The sequence below is a fragment of the Montipora foliosa genome, chromosome 4, assembly GCF_036669935.1.
Source record: "Montipora foliosa isolate CH-2021 chromosome 4, ASM3666993v2, whole genome shotgun sequence".
NCBI lineage: Eukaryota > Metazoa > Cnidaria > Anthozoa > Scleractinia > Acroporidae > Montipora > Montipora foliosa.
The window spans coordinates 24,746,504-24,756,503 of NC_090872.1; the positions used below are offsets into that span (position 1 = coordinate 24,746,504).

At 39.3% G+C, this 10,000-nt stretch overlaps 1 protein-coding gene across 1 annotated transcript in view; it reads right to left on the reverse strand.

The window, feature by feature from the left end:
* The window catches only part of LOC138000415 (uncharacterized), a 41,258-nt gene that overhangs the window by 4,364 nt on the left and 26,894 nt on the right, over nt 1-10,000 (reverse strand). The gene's annotated exons all lie outside the window — the stretch shown is intronic.

Here is a 10,000-nt window from a genome sequence, read left to right on the forward strand (position 1 = left end):
GGTACTCTGCTCTGCTCTGCTCTGCTCGGGTAGGTTTTCTTCCGTGTACTTCGATACGTTTTCCCTCTCCTCAAAACCAGCCTGATTTCTCTACAATGTCTCCAATTAGAGCTCCAGCGCTAAATACACTTGACGCTTCAGTTAAAAAAGTTTCTTATGACAATTAAATTTTTACCACAATTGCTTGTAATCTCGCAATCTGATTGGCTAATTTGCCGTTGTCTATAAGAGTCTAGACAACGCTGCTCGCGTCATGCTCGCGTCAATTTGTCACGCAATGTAACAGCCAATCAGGAACGCTCATTTTAGGAAATAAACCAATCATATTGCGAGAAAGTTATGGACAACGCTTGCTCTTTCTTTGTGTTATGATTTTGGTCACGCTCTGAAATAAACACTTTCTTTAGCGTTGAATATTGTGGTAAAAAACAAATCGAAAGTGGTTCAGCGTTGTCTGTACTCTTATCGACAACGATATTCGTCATCACAGTGGTCAAAATTTGTTCTGGACTCACTAACATTTTGACCCCTGTGATGACGAATATCGTTGTCGATAAGAGTACAGACAACGCTGAACCACTTTCGACTTGTTAAATAGCCTTGGGGACAGGAAACAAACAAAAATAGTCCACAAGCTGATTTTGCATCGTCTCCCAAATTGCTACATGCTCTTTTTTCATGAAAAGTATTAGCATATTATAGCTTTCCATATTCAAAGTTCCAGAGGGCATTTCCTAGGAATTGACCACCATCATACACTTACGCCAATAGGCTTTTGTCGCTATTTCTTCTTTTCTACATTATGGTTTTATCACTGTGGTCGATTTAGTTAGCTTTAATATGCAACTTTTGAGGACGACAAATCTCTAGTTCCATCGCCGAATACAAAACAAAAACAAGTTCTAAATTAGCTTATACTGATGAAATTACGTGAAAACCGGAGTCAACAAAACTGCAAGGAATGGATGAGTTGCAATCCTCCCCAGTACGGGATAAAGCCTTGTCTGTACTCACCATACACCACAACAACTAAACCACATCAGAGACGGTTTTTTTTTATTTTTTTTACATAGAGTATTGAACAAGGAAGGTTCCTAGGTTGAAATTTCTGATTCCTTCCAAATCGCATCGTTTAGCCCTGTTTGAATTGCATTTTACTACTTTCAGTCGTGAATTTTACTCAAGAACAAAAACCGAGTTTCATGCCACAAATCCAAAGCTAAAATGGCCAAGAATGATTCAATCTTGACTGACTATAGTTTTAAAAAGAAAAAAAATCACTCCTTTCTGAGAAACTTCCCTTTTATTGAAAACTCTGTTTTTTTTTTTTTTTCGCCGCAAAGTGTGTACATACCTGTTCCGGATGGAGATTGGACGAACGTCCGTTGTTTAGGAAGACCAGGTTCACGGGATCGCAACTGCCCCATCTGTAAACGGAGTTAAAATAAACCGAGAAAGAAAATTATGAAATAGTAAAAAATACAAACTGAACCTATACTTACTTAAGAGCCAAAGCTGTTACGTAGAATATTAGAGGCAGTTTCTGAAGCATTGTTTTCTCTAAATACACAGACAGCGTCGCTCTGAATATGTTCCAATGAAATAAGCAATGTTTACGGTACAACCGAAAGGTCTTAAAGGGAATTTTGTAGCTGTTAGGTGATGTGGATCACGGAACTAAATAACGCCTCCTTTCCTTGGTATACTCATGAGGTTAATCAACTTCAAATGCAAATAGTGACAGAAACTTGTTCAGTATACATGTTCATATTATTCACGATATAGCCTTCAGGGGGGCAACGAATTACATAGAATACACGCTGTAAGCCCCTCGACTCGCTTAATTTGAAGTTCCTTGTTTCAGAGAGGGCGACAATAAAATGAATGATAAATCGTAAAGCTACAAGGGACAAGAAAGATTAAAAACGTTAAAAAAGATCAATTTTTTTATCTGAAAGGCAACCTTCCCACTTGCCTTATTCATTGATTTGTTCTTTGTAACGCAATTAACAATTGCGTGGCAATTATTGCTAATAACAAATCTCAAAATAAATTTAATAAGAAATGCACAATTTCGCAAGTGCTGTATAAATGAGCATTTTTTTAGCAAATGCCTCTTCCTCGCAACTTTGCAAAATTTAATTGACCAGATTAATTACGAAAAACCCGATTTTCAGAAAAGCCTTGATAAAAATTTAGGAAAATTATCATGATCATCTCTGTCATAAAATGAATTGTCCTATATATGCTACCACACTTCTCTCTTACAACAGCCAAAAAATGACGACCATTTAGGTCAGGTGGATGAACTTGATACCCAATGAAACACCACCAGGTTTTCATCTCAGATCAAACGCTTGCATTTTAATAAAATGTGTTATTGATTAATACAACTTATGGAAACAATGCAATACTACTCATTAACAATCCTTTTCGCACGGTATCTCTCACCGGTCTTCTTAGTAACTTCCATAACAAATTTACTTAACCAGTAATTTAGACTCAACGCATCCATTTCTTCGATATCTGAAGAGAGCGTCGCCATCTTATGTAATTCATAGTCCTTGGAAAGGCCTCTTGGATCTAAAATTTGCATTTTAATCGTCCCAGCAAATTGCCATTCATGCATTAAAAACCGACACGGTCCATTTGTTCTTATACTTCGTTGACTAGGTGAAAGCTTCTCCCTTTAACTCTTAAACCTTACATACAACAAAAGAGAATCAAAGCTGTTTCGCAAAAAATAAGCAGTAGTGTAGCAGCTGATCCAAAGATTACTCGCCATTGGTGGCAGTTTCAAAAGCCCTCAAAAGCCCTCAATACTGATATTCAAAAGAAATAAGCAATGCTCACTAAACGATAAGTCTATAAAGTGAAATGAAATACCAGAAAGAGGCTTTTGGTATTTTTTGGCTGTTAGGTGAATGATGCGGATCACAGAACCAAGTAAAGTCCCTTTTCATTAGAATTCTTATGAGGCTAATTAACTCAATTACAAAGTATCACAGAAACTTAACTTGTTCAATATGCATGTTCATATGACGCACAATGAAGCAACGATATCACCGGAAGTGGAAAAACTTCCGCTAAGAGCGTCTAGTGTTTGGGCTCGAGTACCCGATGTAGTGGTCGGAGTTATTCTCTCCTGCATCTGTAGCCGGCCGACACCTAAGCACAAACAGCCAGACATATTACATATTAAGGGTGAGTTTGTCTAGAGCGGGAAATACAGAAACAGGATCACAATTACGTCCAGAATAGCGCGTAGTTACATGCACGACGATTTCAATAAGCAAAAATTTGGTTTTATCACCGGAGTTGATAATGTAAATTGGCCACCGTACCGAGATTCTAAAAGGTGACGTTTCGAGCGTTAGCCCTTCGTCAGAGCGAATCCAATAAGCGTCAGGAAGAGTCCCCTTGCTCGTCTCCCCAAATTCAACATCACTCGAGTCTCCTTTCAGTTAATTCCCAATCTGGAGGAAAAAAAATAAGATTGCTTTGCATTTGAAAGGTTTTTTCATCAGGAGAGGGCAAAGTTGTTCTTCCTTTCATGACAAGTTCTTTGGTTTTACTCAAATTGACTTTCATTAAATTCTTCACTGCCCAGGCTTTAATATTTTCTACCTCCCGGGAGGCATAGTCATCGACACTAGGCCCAACAGGTATGCTACACGTAACGTCATCTGCATATTTAGTCATCAAGATATTTTTGGAAGTGGGAATTAAATCATTAACCATGCATGATAGTAAAAAGTACGGGCCCCAGAACAGTGCCTGGGGCACACCACGATTGATGGGCAGGAAAGGAGCTGTGATGTTATCGGCAACGTACACCCTCTGTTTACGATCTTTCAGAAGGTCAATAACCCAGTTGACAATATAGGGATTAATGACGGCCATAGTCCCAACCTTATCAACCACTATTCTGTGGGAAACTAAGTCAAAGGCTTTAGAAAAATCAAATGACAAGACTCTAACAAAAATCGCGAGCGGGGCCATCAAGCCATCTCATCCAAAAGGGCTGATTATATAACAAAGCAGTTTCAGTTCCGCAATCTATCTTGTAAGCAAACTGTTCAGAATGAATGAAGGAAGAAACTCGTTTTTCGCAATTCAAAGAAGCAAGTACAAGGAAAAGGAAAATTTTGATCCGTTTTCAAGGTGAAGTAATTATAAGGGCTCTTATGCTTGCATGCGCTTGTGCTTGCGTAGCTAGTGAAAACCAGACTTAATTACGAACATTTCTGTAGAATCAGAAAGCATAATCTACGGCAAGTTCCCCGTTTTCCTACTGCGATGATGTTAAACCGTAGTAAAATCGAGATAACAAGGTGATTCTTGCACTTAAATGGACAATTTAAGAAAATGTCGAAGTAATTTAAGCAATTATCCGCACTTGAAATATACATTTCTTTCAGTTTCACATCCGCAATTCCAGTGGGCCTTCATCAAACTTTTACTCTTTACAGGACGTAGGAGAAACTCGAATCTTCTAAAATGGCTTTTGATATAGTTCCGTGGTATATAGCGGTATGCCACGTAATCTTGAATAATTAAAGGTGCAAACCCAACCAGAAGTTTCCCTAACACTTTCTGGAGATTGTATTGCACCGTATTTGATTTTAATAGACGATGGACGACCAATACACGCGCTGATCTTTGTTGCTATAAATTAGAAATTATTCTTAAGCTTTTCGTTATGCTATAAATTCTATACAGTTCTAAAACTGTTTACTAACTATAAAAGAGGTTTCTCTCCAGTTACACTGGGTTTCCCAAATATTTTCTGTTTTCAAATCACAATCACCCTTAGCACGCTCCAACAATTCTGAGCTAATTCTAGTTAACAGGGATATGGTATATGAAATGAATCATATAGTGAACTGCGGAAATGAAATCAAGTGAAGCTATGATCCTCGCAGTTATGACCGTTGCTTCATAGTTTAGTTGGTTAGAGCGTCGCACCGGTATCGCGAGGTCACGGGTTCAAACCCCGTTGAAGTCCTGAGTTTTTCAGGCTTCCCTACGCAATTGCTAAAAATTGAGTTGATAACTGCGAGGATCATAGCTTTACTTAATTCTAGTTAGTTATTTGATTTTCCTATGCGGTCAACACTTTAATCGAGACTTCCCACGATATGTTCCGATCCCCTTTATTTATGTGGGGTATGTCCCTAGGTTTACAAGGAACAACCACATGTTGCAGCTTTATTCACATTATTTGGAATATCCTATCTCATTTTAGACCTACCGGTACCGTATTTTTAAACTCGCTGCTATCCTTCACGTCATCTATATTACTTCACCGCTCGCCGTATTTATTTTAAAATACAATACGATCGCTGAGAATCTGTGGTTAAATCAAATTTTTGTGAATTCGTCATGCACTTATCGCTGGTTAATCAAATTCGCCCCACCAAGGCAATCATCCAAACTAAGTCATCAATTGATCGATTGAATTGAATTGTCCATTTTATTACATACTTAGCAAAAGTAAGCCAGATGAGTATATAATCAGGCATTTATCATTTTTGCACGCATAGACCCATCACTACCGTGAAATTGGGAAAACCATTGAACTTTAAACAACGACCAGCATTTGACTATTTATTACAGAGCTGTCAAGTCTTAAAGTTAATTCCAAAGAGTGAGATGCTTGCTGGAGATTGCGCCAAAGGCACATACAAGTGTCCTGTGTCTTGTGCTGGAGGCGCCAAAATATTCTAGGGGGCTCCGGGGGCATGCTCCCCGGAAAATGTTTGAAATTTGAACTTCTCAAATCACTGGAAATGCACCGACGAGTCTGCCATTTTGGTTTTTTTATGCCGTTTGCTAAGGGAGCCCATGTTATTACGGTCAGCCTGAGCCAATATATCGGCCTATACTTCATATATTAACAGGTGAAAGTCCTGAAGAAATAAGAAAATTGGTCACACATGAACAGATTGAACAGTGCCAGTGAGGGAACGAATTCGTAATTCATGCGCACTTCTGAAAGCGTAAAAGGTAGAGTTACCTACCAGAAGAGTGCCAATGCGTGAGAAATGCTCGTGTCGGCGTGAGAGCGTGAGATTGCATCGAAATGCGTGAGACTCACGCTCAATGCGCGAGACTGCAGAGCTAGTCACTAACACAACCAATTCGTTAAAAATAAAGCAGTTTAAGGCAGCTTCTTAGAATGACGTTCTCTCTACCGAGTTCGCAGACACTCACAGACGGTAAATAATATATTCTGCTCTCTTTAACACATCTATTATAAAACTTGATATGGTAAGTGGGAATGCCATTGCCGACGGGTAGCAATGGTTCAATATCCATGTGTGATCGTATAAAATACTAAGCAAACGAACCCTTCCATAACAACTAGTAGCTTGGATCATGTCTTAACACCTACTTTATAACGAACGCAACTGCAGTTGGGGTCACCGATGTCTTTGATCATGAGATGTGAAAACGACGTTGGAAACAGTGCAAAGACCAAGGCAACAACTGAACTAAAATACGAGGCGACAAAGTTATGAAGAAGGAATGTTAACGCATTTGTAAATTTTTGTGTTATTGAAATGTATTTGCATTTCGAAGAGACTGATTAAATGGTGGAGACTGAATTTACCAAGTCTACTGTGTACTTGTGTAGAAGGGTACAACTTTGAACCAAAACGACTAATTTTACTTACAGTGAAACTACATCACGAGTGAAAGAATTTCAGAAATCTTGCGATCTGCATGGTTATTATAGCTGTTTCGGTTGTTTCGCTGGTCTCGTTTCGGTGTTTCCATGGTTCCATTGGTTATGTTCCGGTGTTTCAATGGTTGGTTTCGGCGGTTTCGTTCCGATGGTTTTGTTTCGGTGTTTCGGGTTTTAGTACATGTCGTTTTCTCTTACCCGCCCATGCCGTCATAGGAAAGGGAGGGGGGGGGGGGGTATTCTATATAGGCATTGCGTATCTATAGCGTGGTGCGCAGGACGAATAAGGAGGACTTTCCCGCCACGTGAGAGTAAAGTTGTGTTCTTCAAATGATGTGGTTTATCGTTCTCAGTTAAAATACATATGACGCAACGATATTACCGGAAGTGAAAATTTTCCCCGAGGCTCGAGTACCCGATGTAGTGGTCGGAGTTACTCTCTCCTGCATCTGTAGCCGGCCGACACCTAAGCACAAACATCCAAAGGTATCAAGGGGATATACAGATACAGGATCACACTTACATCCAGAAGAGTGCGTAATTACATGAAAGACGCTTTTGCCAAGCGTCACGCAGTGTCCACAACTTCAACATCACTCGTGTCTCGGAATATAGACAATTAAGGCCACAAAGTGTCCCCTAACACGGCGGTTCTCGAGTACGATAAACAGCTGAATTTACTCTCACCCAAAAGTAACCAACCTTGATCCTTTATAAGCTCCAGTTTAGCTTATAGCGGTTTAATTCCAACTGATGAGATACACACGCAGGAAACCATAAACAAACATTACAATGCGCGTGGTTGTAAAACAAAACGAAAATAGCGATGACTGAAATGTTTCTGAACGAAATGGTTCGGGATAAATGAAAGCAAATAAAAAAGCAAATAAAAAAACATGATAGGTACCTCATACAGTTGGAGATTTCCGAGATATCAACCAGCTTACAAGAGAAATTTGCAAAACAACTTCCACAAAATAAGGTCATTTCAAAAGCACATGGCAACTATCCGACACTATTAAGGGCAACTCCGTGGGCCCGTAATACGTACAAACTAGATCCTACACCCTTACACCTACCTTATTGCTGGAACTTTATAGGTAGCAAATGCTTAGGGACACTTCACGTTGGGTACCAAATCGGGCATGTATCTAGATAATTACGTACATTTTTGCGGAATCATGAAGGCACGCGAGGCATAACGTTTGTCGTTACCTACTGCGATGATGTTAAACAGTAATAAAATCGAAATGTAAAAGTTACCCTCGCACTTAATTGGACAAAGTTGATATAAGCAATTGTCTCTTATAGACATCGGCTCCGACGGGATTTGAACCCATGACCTCTGCGATGCTGGTGCAATGCTCTTCTAACTGAGCTATGATGCCACACGGATGAGAGCTGGTCAATTTGTCGGGTTCATTTGTTCCGGTGAAAGGACTCAATAAATGAAAGAAATGCATATATTTGAAGTACGGGTCATTGTTGGTATAATGTAGAAATGATCCTCGCGCGTAATCGGACAATTTAAGCAATCTTAAAGAAGAAATACCGGCAGGGGCCATCAAGTACTCTTTGCGAGCGGCGTATGGCCCCTTTAATTATTAGCCTGCGTAACAAGCGTTTCCCCCGAGCGAGAAGCGAATTTATTTTTATGGCCGCGCGAGAACAGGGTGAGTCTCGCCCCACTTTTCGCGCAGCCAAAACATTAAAAGTCTTCATGTTCTCCCACGGAAACGTATGCTACGCAGGTTACGTCTTTATAAAAACGTCCTACAGGATACTGTATGATCATTGCAGTGTTGTGAAACGAGTCCCGGGCTTTGCCTTCATTTTCCTTGACAATTGAAAATTCTCAAAAGTGTAGAGAGCAGTAGATTCACTGATAACTTTTAAATATAAAACAACGACAATATATTAAACACACGTTTCGACAGAAAACGTCTGTTCTGTTCAGTGCAAGTGTCACATGAGATGCAAATCTGGCTTATCTAAGTCTGTAATTTTTACGCTTTGTGCACTTTTTTACGCACTCGTTAACATTTATCAAATATATATATTGATATTCAGATTTGAATCTCATGTAAAGCTTGCACTATCACAGAAGACAGAAGATTCTGCCGAAACACGTCTGCAACATTTAAAATCGTTGTTTTTTATTTGAAAGTTTAATTATTGTGAAAATAATACCATCAACATATCTCATCACAAAGTTAAGGCAGTACTTTGTCACCCTTTATTTGAAGGTCTCGAGAGCTGGCTCGACCGGATTTAAAACCTACAACATCCTCATTTTTGATGATTTACCAGTTTCGTGGAGTCGATTTCGATAAAAAGCTATTTCAATTTTTACCACAATTGCTTGTAATCTCGCAATCTGATTGGCTAATTTGCCGTTGTCGATAAGAGTCTAGACAACGCTGCTCGCGTCATGCTTGCGACAATTTGTCACGCAATGTAATAGCCAATCAGGAACGCTCATTTTGGGAAATAAACCTATCATATTGCGAGAAAGTTATAGACAACGCTTGCTCTTTCTTTGAGTTATGATTTTGGTCACGCTCTGAAATAAAAACTTTCTTTGGCGTTGAATATTGTGGTAAAAAACAAATCGAAAGTGGTTCATTGTTGTCTTTACTCCTATCGACAACGATATTCGTCATCACAGTGGTAAAAATTTGTTGTAGGCTCACTCGGCTACGCCTCTTGAGTCCACAACATTCTTGACCACTGTGATGACGAATATCGTTGTCGATAAGAGTACAGACAACGCTGAACCACTTTCGATTTGTTAATTCTATCTTAGTTAGCGATATACTTTCAAACATCAAAATCATGTCATTTCGCAAACAAATTGTCCCAGTCTTGGCCCCGAAGTCTCTTTCCAAGCAATAAATCAGAGGATCTACTGGAAGCAGGCTTTCAGATGATCTTGTGATTCAACTTGTTATTTCACAGTGACTGTATTCTGTCATGCAGAGGAAACCTTGTTTAGATCAAACCATGTGCAAACAAATTAAAGCGGGCCGATGGGACGAACATAGATATGTGACAGAGCGAGGCGTATAGAGCCGCGAAAAAGATGAAATGTTTTACCGTATTTCTTAATCAACTTCTTTTGGCCCAACATATTTTACAAAATGCACGTCTGATCTTCACGCTAGGGTTATTATCAGATTTATGATATCAGTTTATCGCCAATCAATTGCATTTCTTTTTATCAATCACATTACAAATCCCTCCCATGACTTTGGTATCTACCACTGCCGTTATTTGATTATTGAAATTTGCGCTAGTTCCGGCCATATT